A 13,451-nucleotide genomic window follows, 5' to 3' on the forward strand; every position below is an offset into this window, starting at 1 on the left:
ACTGTTCTGTACTAGATTTTTCTCGGACACAGTGTTCATTTCTTTCTGTTGTATCTTAGCATACTTTTACATCTCATTTAGTAATCTGGCCCTACTTTGTCTTCTATCACTCGTTCTAATCACCTTGATCTTTATGTTTTAAAATTTATTTTACTTAGTATTCTGAAGCTCATTCTTTATGTCCTTGACTTTTATTTCTCAGTGTCTGTTTATCATGAGCACTTCTAATGGTGAGAAGCCAAGAAACTATTAGGGTGTTCTTGAGACATAGACTATGTGTTCAGTACTGCTCTTTAAGACTTCCTCTTTTCATTGAACTAGGTTGATATTGCAGGTGCCTCCATGTAACCCTTCCTCAAAACCAGTGTTGTGAGGTCATGTGAAGAGTCCCTGGGCATACGTCTGGTTTTCAGTAGGTTGGCCATAATTAGGAGTGGCTGAATTTACATGAGAGCAGTCTAATTTGTATGATCCTAAATGATAAATTTAGGGAGGGGACTTTTCTTTGCAGTAGCATTACAAAATGAAAGGAAGAATAAAAGTTTGGGAAATGCTTAGGAAATTAAGTCAAAGTACAAGAAGGTTTATAATAAGCAAGAATTGCCCAGAGAGTTACTCATTTCAACTATTTGCTGCAACACTATACAGGCAGTGGGTACTTAGCATGCTGGATTGACTTTAGGTGAAAAGCTATGGTAGAAGCCTTGAGTCTCAAGATGCTACAAAAACATTGTAATTGAAAGTGTTAACATTAAATGTTTTATTAAAAATTTGTGAATAAATATATCAGTAATAAGTCAAAGATTTTTACAAAATTATTATTTTGGGGGAAATCAATCATTCACTATTTTCTTGGATTTTCAATTATACAACTTTTAAAATACTACAGTGTTCGTGGAAAACACTTCACTTATTGAAAAACCTGCAAAGACTGATAGAATTTTGAAAAGAAATAAAATACTGAAGGAATATCAAAGGTACTTTTCTGATATTTATTTCTAGTAATACAAATTTAGGGTACTAAAATTATGCACTAATTTCACTAGATAAGGTAAGTGAACAGTGTTTTGCAACTTAAACACTATGTATAAATGCTATCGTAGGAGTCCTATAAATGTTGCCTGACTTGCTTCCATTCTTCCTCTCCACCCTGGAGTCCTTTCCACATTCTTTCCTAATCTTTTCCAATTTCAAACACAGATTAATGAGTCTAGTCTGCCCTTCTAGAACGTAAAGTTGAGATTTCCATGGGCTGAAGACTAGGAGGGATGCTTAGCTGGGCAGCAGAGATTTGAACCAAGGCGTTTCAAATCCAGGGTTTCTTGAGACCCCACAGTGATTTTTTGGAACCATTTTCCTCCGGAAAATGTTGTGTAATCTCTGGTGAATGAAGCTAAAAGAACATTGTTAGTCTTACAATTTGATCACTCAAAATTTGCAAGCATCCGCTGCAAACCCCAAGTCAAAGTTTTCCTTTTCTTCCCATGCTGCACTGAGTAGCCAGGATAAGACAGCAGAGTAAATAGGAAGTCAGAACCCCTAAGGAGAACAGCAGGTAGGGCAGGCTCATAAAACAGAGGCCGCCCCGCCGTATGTGGTCATCTGGCAGCCCCCTAAATCAGTCACACAAAGACAAGCACCTTTGATCTACTTGAAAGGCTTGAGATCTGAAATACAAACTTGAGTGACCTTTGAACTTTTCCGCTTGAGCAGCTTGCCCGTGTTCCTTGAATACTTCTTTTTTTCTCTAAAATTCCATACCACTTCAGATGAATCCCTGTGATTCTGTGATTTTCCTATCTCCATTCCTGTCCATTCAGCAGCATCCGAGTGTGCGTTTTCATTTTTGTAAAAATGCTTCTACAAACTCTGATTTCAAAAAGGAAAGCTATACAGAATGCCTTTTAACTGGCCTCCTAATTGCTCTGCCTGCTTCTTTCTGCCCCTGCGCCCTTCCATGGATCCTCAACACAGCAGCCAGAGTGATCCCCTCAAGGTCACTCTGAGCATGTCTCTCCTCTGCTGCGTTTCTCCAATCGGAGAAAACATGAGGCCTCCAAGACAAACCTTACGTAGGCTAAACCTTCTCTAACTCAATCTTCTGTTTCTCTCTCCTTCAGCCACCCTTTCCTTATCATCCTGATCTCCTCGAGGTTCCTCAACAGCTCCAGGCACATTTGCTTCTTTTAAATAGCAAGTGTTCTACTCTAACACGCCTGATCCGCTTTACCATGGTGCATTATCCTTGTTGGCATATATATACACACACAGACATATTATATTATATTATATTATATTATATTATATTATATATATACTTATACATTCATAAAGAAATATATGTTTATTTACTATCTCTCAAATTGGAATATTAGATGTTAGCAGGATTTTTTTCTGAGTGGTTCATTGATGAACCATCTTCTAGGACAGTGCTGGGCACATAATAATAGGTGCTCAATGAAATGTGTTGAATAAGTGAAAAAATGAGTACATATTCTCAAAATATACTTTACAATTGGCAGATTGTTTTAAATTAGAATAAGAAATAAAATGAAAAGAGTAGAAGTGGGTTCTAAGACAGAAATACTCTCCTTGGCATAAACGAGCAATATCGTTGGCATGCCTGGCTGCCCGGAACAGATACCTGTAGCTCCTGGATGCACTCTGCAGTCTGCTCTTGCGCTGTAAGTTGCCACTTTTCTTGAATTGGTTTCCTGACATAAATGTCTGGGATTGGGGGTGGCTTCTTCATTTTCAGATATGGTGTTAGAGAATGTTCTAATTTCATTCTTTTACATGTAGCTGTCCAGTTTTCCCAGCACCACTTATTGAAGAGACTGTCTTTTCTCCATTGTATATTCTTGCCTCCTGGTATTTATACTTATCGAAAGAAGATATTGGTTTGTTAGGAAACAGTAACATAGGTAATTTTTCTGTGTAAGACACTGAAGCGAAACTCGTGCAAGAAAAGAATGAGAGAAGTATAGGAGACTTGTGCGAGAAGAAAAATGACAGATGCAAGTCCTCAATCCAGAAAAGAGTTATTTAACACCTACTGTGTGTCAGACATCATTTTGATTTTAGCCATGGCTACATTCAGTCTTAAATAATGATGAATACCATAGAGAGTTTAGGTGATGAAGAACAGAGGGCAAAAACTACTTTGAGCTATAGATTCGGGATTGTAAGCTGTGTTTGATCACAACCAGCACCTCTGCTTCTCTGATACAAATGCAGGCCAGAGTTACTATAAATCACTACACATATAGGTCTTCTGGGCTATGCCTTGCAAATCGTCAAAACCGTGAATATTATATATAGTTGTGAGAGGCTACTAAATAAAGTTGAACAAATCAGAAGTAAGGATGTTTTGATTCCTGACGACATGACTCAGTTTTGACATCAGTGAATGTTGTTAAGAGAGACTGGAGGGTTTTGGTGAACAAATAAGGTAGTCAGCTTAGATCTCGCCCCAGAGTGGTATGTTTGTTATAATCACGGAACAGACATTGATTGTCCCATCATTATCACCCCAAGTCCATAGTTTACATTCAGGTTCACTCTTTGTGGTGTTGTACATTCTATGATTTGCACAAGTGTATAATAAAACATGTTTCCATCATTTTGGTATCATGCACAGTATTTTCACTGCCCTAAAAATCCTCTGTGTTTCATCTATTCTTCCATCCCTTCCCCCAAGCCCCTGCAATCACTGATCTTTTTTCTGTCTCCATAGTTCTGCTCTCTCCAGAATATCATATAGTTGGAATCATACAGTATGTATTCTTTTCTGATTGGCTTCTTCCATTTTGTGCAGAAATAAGTTTTCAGCTCATTTGGAAAATTACCAAGGAGCTCATTACTGGATTGTACAGTGAGGATTTGTTTAGGTTTGTAAGGAACTGCCAAACATTCTTGAGAAGTGGCTGTATCATTTTCCATTCCCACCAGCAGTGAATGAGAGTTCCTGTTGCTCCATTGTTGATGTTTTATGTTTCAGCTTATTAGCAGCCATTATTGAAGACTTTCAGACAGGAAATAGTGTTAATCGTGGGAATAAATAGGTTCCTGTTTAGGAAAATAATTCACACTACTTAAAGAAAAATACACGTATTTATATTAATTGTGTTGTAGGTAATAAGCAAACAGTAAAAACTAGGGGAAACATGCTTGAGACTTTTCTTGATACAATTACAAAAGAAGATGCTGAGAGTACAATACTGGAAGTTCACAGTTGAAACATTTATACTTGGGTTTTATCAAATCATTTACAGTAGAGGATTATAGATAGAGACTATCTGCTTGGTCAATTTTTAGTTTGGTGATTCTATAGTGTCACCCCTAAAGAATTTATATAAGGATAGATAGACTAACATATTACAAAACTTCCTCATCTGCTGCATTGCATCAAATACCAGTTATCAGCTCATTATTTTATTGGTTTTTTTTTTTTCCCCTTTGGCTTAGCTTGTTTGGGTAGTGATAGATTTAGGAAGGAAGTGACTCACTGAACCTCATTTTCAGCCTCTGCTGGTTAAAAAAGGAAAATTTTATAGAGATCTCATGCCTTCAAAATTTATGCCAGCAATAGCCTAAATTGTCTAGTCAACACAAGGTGGTTTCGGGGTACAGAATATTACAATAAAGTCCATTTAAGTTCTTCAAGTTTTGAACTGCCTTGGACTAAATTTAGGATGGACCTATCCATTTTCCAGTGAATTGTAGTATATTAAGGAATAATACATATTTTCTTCCTATAATCTAGGCATTCAATTTATTGAACTGAGTTCTTTAGCCATACAGAAATATTTGGTGTTTTATTGTTCTTCCTTTCATATCCACTGTATATTTTTATATTTTTCTCTGTAGGGGAGCTAACAAGCATAGCGAACTTCTGTATCTTCAAGGAAATACAGTTAATGCATCAATCAAGGTTGGACCAGTAAGAATTGAAAACAATGAGAATTTAATCTAGGTGAGTGATGAAAAAGCTAGGAGCTATATAAGGGATGGTGAGAAAACCCAGAAATTAAACAAACAAGAAGCCAATGTCACTTCTTATTGGAAGGGTTAAGAGAAGAGCCAAGTTAACTAGGCTGCCTGGGGTTCAAGGATTCCAGGAAGAATATGGAATCATAACAGATTCTGTCATATGGGAAATAAGGACATTAGATAGAATGTGTTCTTCCATGCTCATGCACTCCAGTCTCCCCCCAGTGTCACCCACTGACTGTATCCAGGTGGAATCCAGCATTAATAGGGCCTGGGATACATAGCCTGCAGGAATTAACATCCCTATGAGACAAAAGGCAAGGGTGGGAAAAGGGCAAACAGTCCAAAAACCAGCATAGCTAACCACTACTTGGAAATGCTATAGATTTAATAGTTTTTCTATACATATTGGGGCTGGGAAACATTAACTGGCCTGAGTTCTTTCCTTCAATTTTATATTCATCACTTGAATAAATAAAGCAGATGATTCCAATGCCGACAAAACTATCCTTATGGGAACGTTTACTTTGGGGTTTATATTTTGACATTTTTTTAACTTAAAATTCATGAAGTTTATTTCTGTCTCCTTTCTATATTTAGTTAATTGTGGGATTTTGCAGGCTTTTTATCATTTTGATAATATTAAAAAAAGGAAGCTTTAAAATGATAAAATGTTGTCTAAATATGTATTCCATAATAATTTGATTATCAAAGTAATACAAGGTACTTTTCAGTAATTTATTCAGTAAATGTAAAAATGTCACTAAATTGGAAGCATAATATATGATTCAAGCTACCAATATGCCAATATCCTTTAAAAGATAGCTTGACTCCAGGCCTCCTGCTTTACACCGCTTTTCCATAGATGTGGGCACAGACCTAAAGTTTCCTGCCTCCATCTGTTCACTGGGCATTATCATTCGATACACAGAGATAAGGTTTAAAATTTTTAACTAGTTAGTCTTTCCAGACTTTAAATGTTTGATCTTTAAATTTAGTTTTTATTCCAACAAACTGCTCTTTCGTGATCATAACACATTTTGGTACCACTGCATATCAGAATAACAAATGGCTCCCCTCTAAATTTTTCCAAATCATTTCGTTGGTTAATATAATGCAGTGTTTCTCAGAACAGGTCTGGAATATTATTCTTGGGTATCTTTGGTTTACCTATCTTGTATATATAGGTATATCACCTTATATGATGACTACAAAATGTGGCTTTGAGAACTCAAGCTTAGATCCATTTTATGACTTATGATGAAACTTCCAAATTGAAATATAAATTAATATATATTACATGCTCTGCTATCAATATATAGACATGAGAACATGTCTACCAACAGTACTTAGAAACAAAAACAACTGAAGTGTTTTCAGCCCTAATTAATGTCTTATCTCAGTGACATTAAAATAAGACTGTATTATACAAGCTGAAATTTAGTGATGTATATCAAAACTTGTAAAAAGTTAAACAACATTAATAGGAAGGAGGAAGTCAGCATTATTTCTAGAAAAGGGGAGAATTATAAAACCACAGTTAATGTGTCCACTCTACCGTGAAATGGTCTATACTGGCCAACAGAACCTCTCCATCCTGGTTGGCATGTAGTCCACATTTACCTTATAAACCACTACCAGTAAAATAATAGGACAATCTTTCCTTGCTTTAATCATCTGCTGTATTAGTCTGCTCAGGCTGCCATAGCAAAACATCATCGACTGGGTGGCTTAAATAATAGAAATTTATTTCTCACTATTCTGGCATCTTAGAAGTCCAAGATCAAGGTGTTGGCAAGGCAGGTTTCATTCTGAGGATTCTTCTTCTGGTTTGTAAATGGCCTCCATCTTGCTGTGTGCTCACAAGACTTCTCTGTGCATGTGTGGGGAGAGAAAGAGCAAGCTCTCTGGTGTCTTTCCTTACAAGGGCACTAATCCCATCATGAGGACCTCATCCTCATGACCTCATCAAACCCCCAAAGGTCCCATCTCAAAATACCATCACATTGAAGGGTAAGGGCTTCAACATATAAATTTTGGGGGGACACAAACATTCATAACACCTTCTCAGTAACCGGACTGTTATTTTGTCTGAACCCCTGCCCTCACCCCAGATGAGCAGAAGTTAGAGAGAGAGGCTTGGACATGAGGTCGTGAATGTACCAGCAGTTCAGGTCAAAGAAGGACAGGCCTACAGGCTCAGTGTATAAAAGTTAAGCAGGATATTATGGAGAATCCAGAATAACAAGCCAATCAGGCCATCCAGCTGAGTCATCAATTTGAACGGGATGGACTGAGAAACAGCATCTAGGCAGGAGAGAAGTTGTCAGGGCAGAACTGCCAAGAGTGAAAGTATCCAAAAGGAGGATGGTAGGAGGAGCCTGAAAAAGTCTCAAAGCCTCAGGAACAAAACCCTGGTGATTTTTTATGGCAATGCAGATGATACTGTGAGAGGGCCTATCTTACTTAGACCTATATTTGGCTTGCCATTTGGACTTTACTACATGGAAAGAACGTTTTAGCTTATATTTTAATCTGCATGGCAGAACTATGTTTTATTTTAAATAAATATATTACATAAATTGACCTGGCATTCCATACATTTGCATCTTGTTTACTTAGAAAATGTAAGTTCTTCTCCCTATTAGAAGTAAGGTTTTGACAGCAAAGTAAGGGACAGAGCAAATAACATGAAGTTCACACTATGAAGAGTTCTGCTTGGCCTGACTGCTCCTTCTCCAAGATGTCATCTTGTGACACTCAGAGTGTTGATTTGCAAAACACATCCCCCAGATCTCGGTCAACGTGAGCACAGCAAAGACTCTTTCTTTCAATCACAGTCTAAGTAGTCTCAGTTGGGAGAGATGGCTCTGCTCCACCGTTATCATTCAGGGACAGAGGCTCCTGTCATGTAGTAGCCATCTTCTAGGGCCTCAGGTCTTCGATGATTTTCTGCATCTGACAAAAGTAGGAGGAGAATTATGCAAAAAGTACACTGATATCACGTCTGGACAAGGCATATATTATTTCCACCCATATTCCACTAGAACTCAGTTTATGAATTATTTACATGGTCCCATACAACTGCAAGGGTGTCTGGGAAGTGGAGTCTAAATGTGTGTCCGGGTGGCACAGGTAGCAGGGAATGGTGAACATATACTTTGTCCCTGTTATATCTCTTTATCTCGTCATCTGTCTCTAGAGCCTCTTCTCCATCGAGGGAAAAGCTGTGGAAAAGCAGACTGACAACCACAGGCATCACAAAATTTGTAAGTTTTTCTCTCATAATTCCTAAAATACGAATTAACTAAAATCTGGACAGTGTAGTCTCTGTGTATACAAAGTCAGTTTCACATGGTTATGGGCTTCTCCATGAACACACCGTATGCTCCAGAAACAATAAGTCTGTGTTTAATATGAATTGAGAGAATTGTTGCCGGTAAATTTAAAACAAATTCTTGAATATCCTTAGCATTAGTAGATTTATTATGATTCGAGAGGTTTGATTACAGTTCTTCGTGGTTGTTTATCATATGAGCATTAAGTTTTCCTGTAAGTCCATATTTTATAGATGGGAGGATTTATGAACTTCAAGAAAGAACTTAGTGGCCTTTGGGAAAAAGTCTTAGTGCTACTAACCTTGAGTAATACAACAGGGAAGAATCTTTCAAACTAATTCTCAGTGTTAAAACTTGGCCATAACAATAACTGGTATAAAATGCCTCCATTTTTTTATCAGAAGGAAGAAACATCCTCTTCACTTACTTACTTAGTCCTAGAACTCTATTTTTCAATATGGTGTCCATTAGCCACATATGGCTTTTTAAATGTAAATTAATTAAAATTAAATTAAAACTTTAGTTTTTCAGTCACTCTAGCCACATGTTAAGTGTTCAGTGGCTACCATACTGGACAGCGCAGACAGAGCATTTCCATCAACATTGCTGATGGATAGCAGTGGTCTAGAAACATAGTTTGCCAACCCATAGCCCTTTGAGAGGAGATACAAAGAACTCAGATCAGGGTGAATATTCACAGCAGACAAGGGATGCTTGTCTGTTACCTTTTTTTTTTTTCACATCCATGAACAAATCCGAATTTGTTCAGTACACTAAAAAAGAACAGGTTTATTTATTGGGTGTTTGCTTTGATGACTGGAGGAGGATGGCTAGCTCATTGGGGACTTTTATTTATTCATTGTACTAGCATAAAGACTGTTAAAGCTATTCAGAAGAAAGCCATTCTCTTTGGTGTGAATAGGCATAATAAATTAAGTACACAGCAATCTGACCTATAATACTTAAAATCACAGAATAGGTTGTTCTACCCTTGACATAAAAGCCAATCAGAAAGGCCACTAAACCTTTTTCTCCCCCCACCTACTGCCCCCTTCTGTCCATCTACCTCCTCACATCCTTTTTTTTGATTCCTGGAACATTCCAGCTTCTTTTTTTTTTTAACAAGCTAACAAGTTTGATGTGGCCCTGTGTCTTATTCCCTTCCAGGCTTGCAGCTGTTTTGGCAACAGAAGAAAAAAATCCCCATAACAAATCAAATAAAAGCCCTTTCTGTGAAGAGGAATTGAAAACAGCAGGCCTCAAAGAGGCCTGCACATGAGCTGCCTTGTTCTGGCTTTCAACACAACTCAAATCAGAAACACATTACCATAATCTGAAACAGCCCACTGCTAACACAAGACAGATGGTGGGTAATAACCCATGCATCATTAATAAATAAATTCCAGCATTAAAGGCTTTACAAAGTATGACAACATTATCTGGGCACAATTACTGCCCCTCTCCCACCCCCAACATAATTTCAGTGTGTTATGGGCTATGTTAGGGTGCTTTGTTTTTTTTTTTTTTTTCTCCCTCCAACTCCATGGATCTGAAGGAGGTTTAAATACGGCACAAGTTTTAACCAGATGAAAGCTATCTCAGTGTACAGGACAGGTCTGAAACTCCATAAGGGAAAAGTAAAATAGCTGCCAAAGTGTAATAGCTCCCACGTTCTGCTGTTGGATCAGCCCACGGCAATTTATCGCACTGCCCTCCGTGGCTGGCCTCACCCTCTCTGGTATGCCTCTGTGCCTGCGTCGTACTATACACTTCAAGCAAGAATCTTGGCTTGATTTGCCACAAAGCTGAAAGATATATGTGTGATCTCTCAGCTTTCCTTTTGCAAACGATACCATCTGTCTCTTCTCCCCCAGATCCCCCCACCAAGAGGCGAAGAAAAAACAATCTTCGATTAGATTGGAAAAGTGAAAGAGAAAGAAGGGGGCAGCAAATTTGGGAATTTTAACTCCATAAATAATGTCGGAAACAAACAAACAAAACTGCCGTTCATCAGATGCTCAAAGACACCAATTACTTTGCTTCACTTTATTTTGTTTGTTCAGTAGGATAATGTTATTCCAACATGAAGTGAGAAGTATAGGAACTTAGCAGAGGACTGGGTAACCTCTGTGTGATCTTCTCTGGGATTCCCCAGGGCTCTGCAGCATTTCTCCAAAGCCTAGGCTGCCACTTGCTATGCATACCATTCTGAGCCAAAAAGCAATCATGGTGCTGGCCATAAATTCTGGAGAAATATAGGCTCTAGGAGACCAGATATCAAGTCTGATTCCCCCTATATGAAATTAAGTATTCCTCCTCAACAATGGACAATGTGAGCATTTTTGTCAAGCATATCAGTATTATGTCTTTAATAAAAGAGAGAAACTATTTGGCATTACCTCACTTGTTGGGTGAACAGCTAGTGACAGAAAATATAGTACATTCTAAATTGGCTATTCTCAGATGACTAGAAGGCCAAGTGCAAGTATCTCCATGGCATCATCCAGCGACGCAGGTGGTCAGTCACACGGACGTGACTTACAGTCTCTGAGCATACAGTTGCTTCTCTTGCTCCAGGGCCATGTGGGGGTGGGAGGAGTGGGAAAAAAGAGAAATCTCTCCTTGGAACAGCTGTCCTCTTTCTTTCGGCACACAGAGAGCTTTCCATCCACTTAAGATGAATGCGTGTGAAGGCTGCAAAGTCTGCGAGACTTTCCTGATTAGCATCTAAATCCTTTGCCTATCTTCTCTTTCCCAAACTTAAATCAATATTTTTATGTATACATATGTATCTACTTTCTCTTAATTGACTGTGTGTTTATCTTATTTCCTCCATTAAATTGTGAGATTCCTGAGGGTAAAAACCATGTCTAATCTATTCTCTAAATTCCCCTTAGCACCCTGTTCAGAATGCCGTGCTCAAGCTGAATGAAATCACAGCTCAGAGAGAAACGCCAGGGCCCCTGGCGCTGCAGACTCAGACGGAGTCCATGAGTTCCAGGTGAGTTTGTTCCAAGGAGGCTTTTCTTTGGGCTTCCTCCAGCCTTCTCTGGGAACAGCTGCTGAGGGATGGTCAGGAGGAGGTAAGTTAAGCTTTAATTGGTTCCTGAGGTGTGCAGTTTCCTTCATGATCTGAATATGATGGAGGGAATTTTAAATGGACTCTGACATTGAATCAGTAGATAGAGAATGGAGAAAAAAAAAAACATATTGATCAAGAGACTTTAATAAAATGGCATCTTCTATAACAGTAAGGATTAGTTCCCAAAAAATCTTGGTCTGTTTCCAACTCTATAATTTCTGATATCATATTTGATAGTCTCTCTCTTCTATCTTGTGGTAATTCCTCTTCTATCTTGTGTGTAGGTTGTAGGTCTGGGACTTACTAAAGTATCATTTGATCATCATCATCATCTAGGTGAAATAAGTAATCGATAAGCTTCTGTTTGCTCATGTTAAAAGTACAGTCTATGGTTTAAAGTTGCTTAACCAGATTTAACCTCTGTTCTCTGGAGTTTTAAGTCTAAAAGACGAAGTTGATGCCCACAAACATTCTAACTGTGAAAAAAACAATATAATTGCACATTCACTGTATAGTTTGGATTGCTGTTTTTACTTTTATATGTAGCAAAGAACAAAATACATCCTGACACTTACTGAGAAATAATTACTTCTTTTTTTGTAGTCAAGAAAGTCTTGTTGTAGGATATTAAGGAATGATTTGTCATTAATTAATGAATATTTATGTGTGCCAGGCACTGCTTGGGGTACAGCAATGAACAGATCTTGAAGTGGTAGAGCAAAAGAAATCAATTAGACCAGTGGGCTGGCTGGACGAAGAAGGTAGATTTACTTAGATGAATCAGACGAGGAAGCAGAGGATAAATGGGTACTCTTGTGAGACCAGGTAGAGGAATCAAGAGCATGGAATGGTCTACAAACCTAAACTAGTCCAGTGATCTCAGCTGGCCTTGCTCATGCATGGCTGGTCAACTGTGAGTTGGCATGGGCTGGCTGGTCTAATATGGCTTTACTTGGAATGACTCAGCCCTTCTCTGAGTGGTCCCTCACCCTCCAGCAGTCTACTCTGGGTTTGTTTTCATGGCGGAGGCAGAGTCCGAAGAGACTGAGTGGAAATGTGAGAGGCCTCTTGAGGCCTAGGCTTGGAACTGACGTGCTGTGACTTCCATGGCATCCTATTGGTCAAAGGATGTCACATGGCCAGCCCAGAATTAAGGAGTGGTGAACTAGATTCCAGTCCTTGATGGAACTTGCTTTCAAGTAATATTTCAAAGGGTGTAGATGCAAGAGAAGTGGAGAATTAGATCGTTTTTAAAAATTTGTTTCCATTATGGTTTATTACAGGATATTGAATGTAGTTCCCTGTGCTATACATAGGACCTTGTTGTTTATCCATTCTACTTAGAATAATTTGCATATTCTAACCCCAAACTCCCAATCCGTCCCTTCCCCACCCCCACCTCCCTTGACAACCACAAGTCTGCTCTCTGTGTCTGTGAGTCTGTTTCTGTTTCATAGATAAGTTCATTTGTGTCATATTTTAGATTCCACATAATATCATATGGCATTTGTCTTTCTCTGTCTGACTTACTTCACTTAGTATGATAATCTCTAGGTCCATCCATGTTGCTGCAAATGGCGTTATTTTGTTCTTTTTTATGACTGAGGAGTATTCCATTGTATATTTAAACCACATCTTCTTTATCCATTCATCTGTGGATGGACATTTAGGTTGTTTCCATGTATCAGCTATTGTAACTAGTGCTGCTGTGAACATAGGGGTGCATGTACCTTTTTGAATTATAGTTTTGTCTGGATATATGGCCAGGAGTGGAATTGCCGGATTATATGGCAACACTATTAGAATCATTTTTTGCAACTAGTCTATCTCATTGGTGATTAATACTTTTTGGTTATAATGATCCCTTTGAAATCTCTCTTCAAAAGAAAATTAAAACTTAAAATATGGGCTTCCCTGGTGGCGCAGTGGTTGGGGGTCTGCCTGCCGATGCAGGGGACATGGGTTCGTGTCCCGGTCCGGGAGGATCCCATGTGCCGCGGAGTAGCTGGGCCCGTGGGCCATGGCCGCTGAGCCTGCGC

Source organism: Neophocaena asiaeorientalis, unplaced genomic scaffold (assembly GCF_003031525.2).
Source record: "Neophocaena asiaeorientalis asiaeorientalis breed wild unplaced genomic scaffold, Neophocaena_asiaeorientalis_V1.1 scaffold249, whole genome shotgun sequence".
Classification (NCBI taxonomy): domain Eukaryota; kingdom Metazoa; phylum Chordata; class Mammalia; order Artiodactyla; family Phocoenidae; genus Neophocaena; species Neophocaena asiaeorientalis.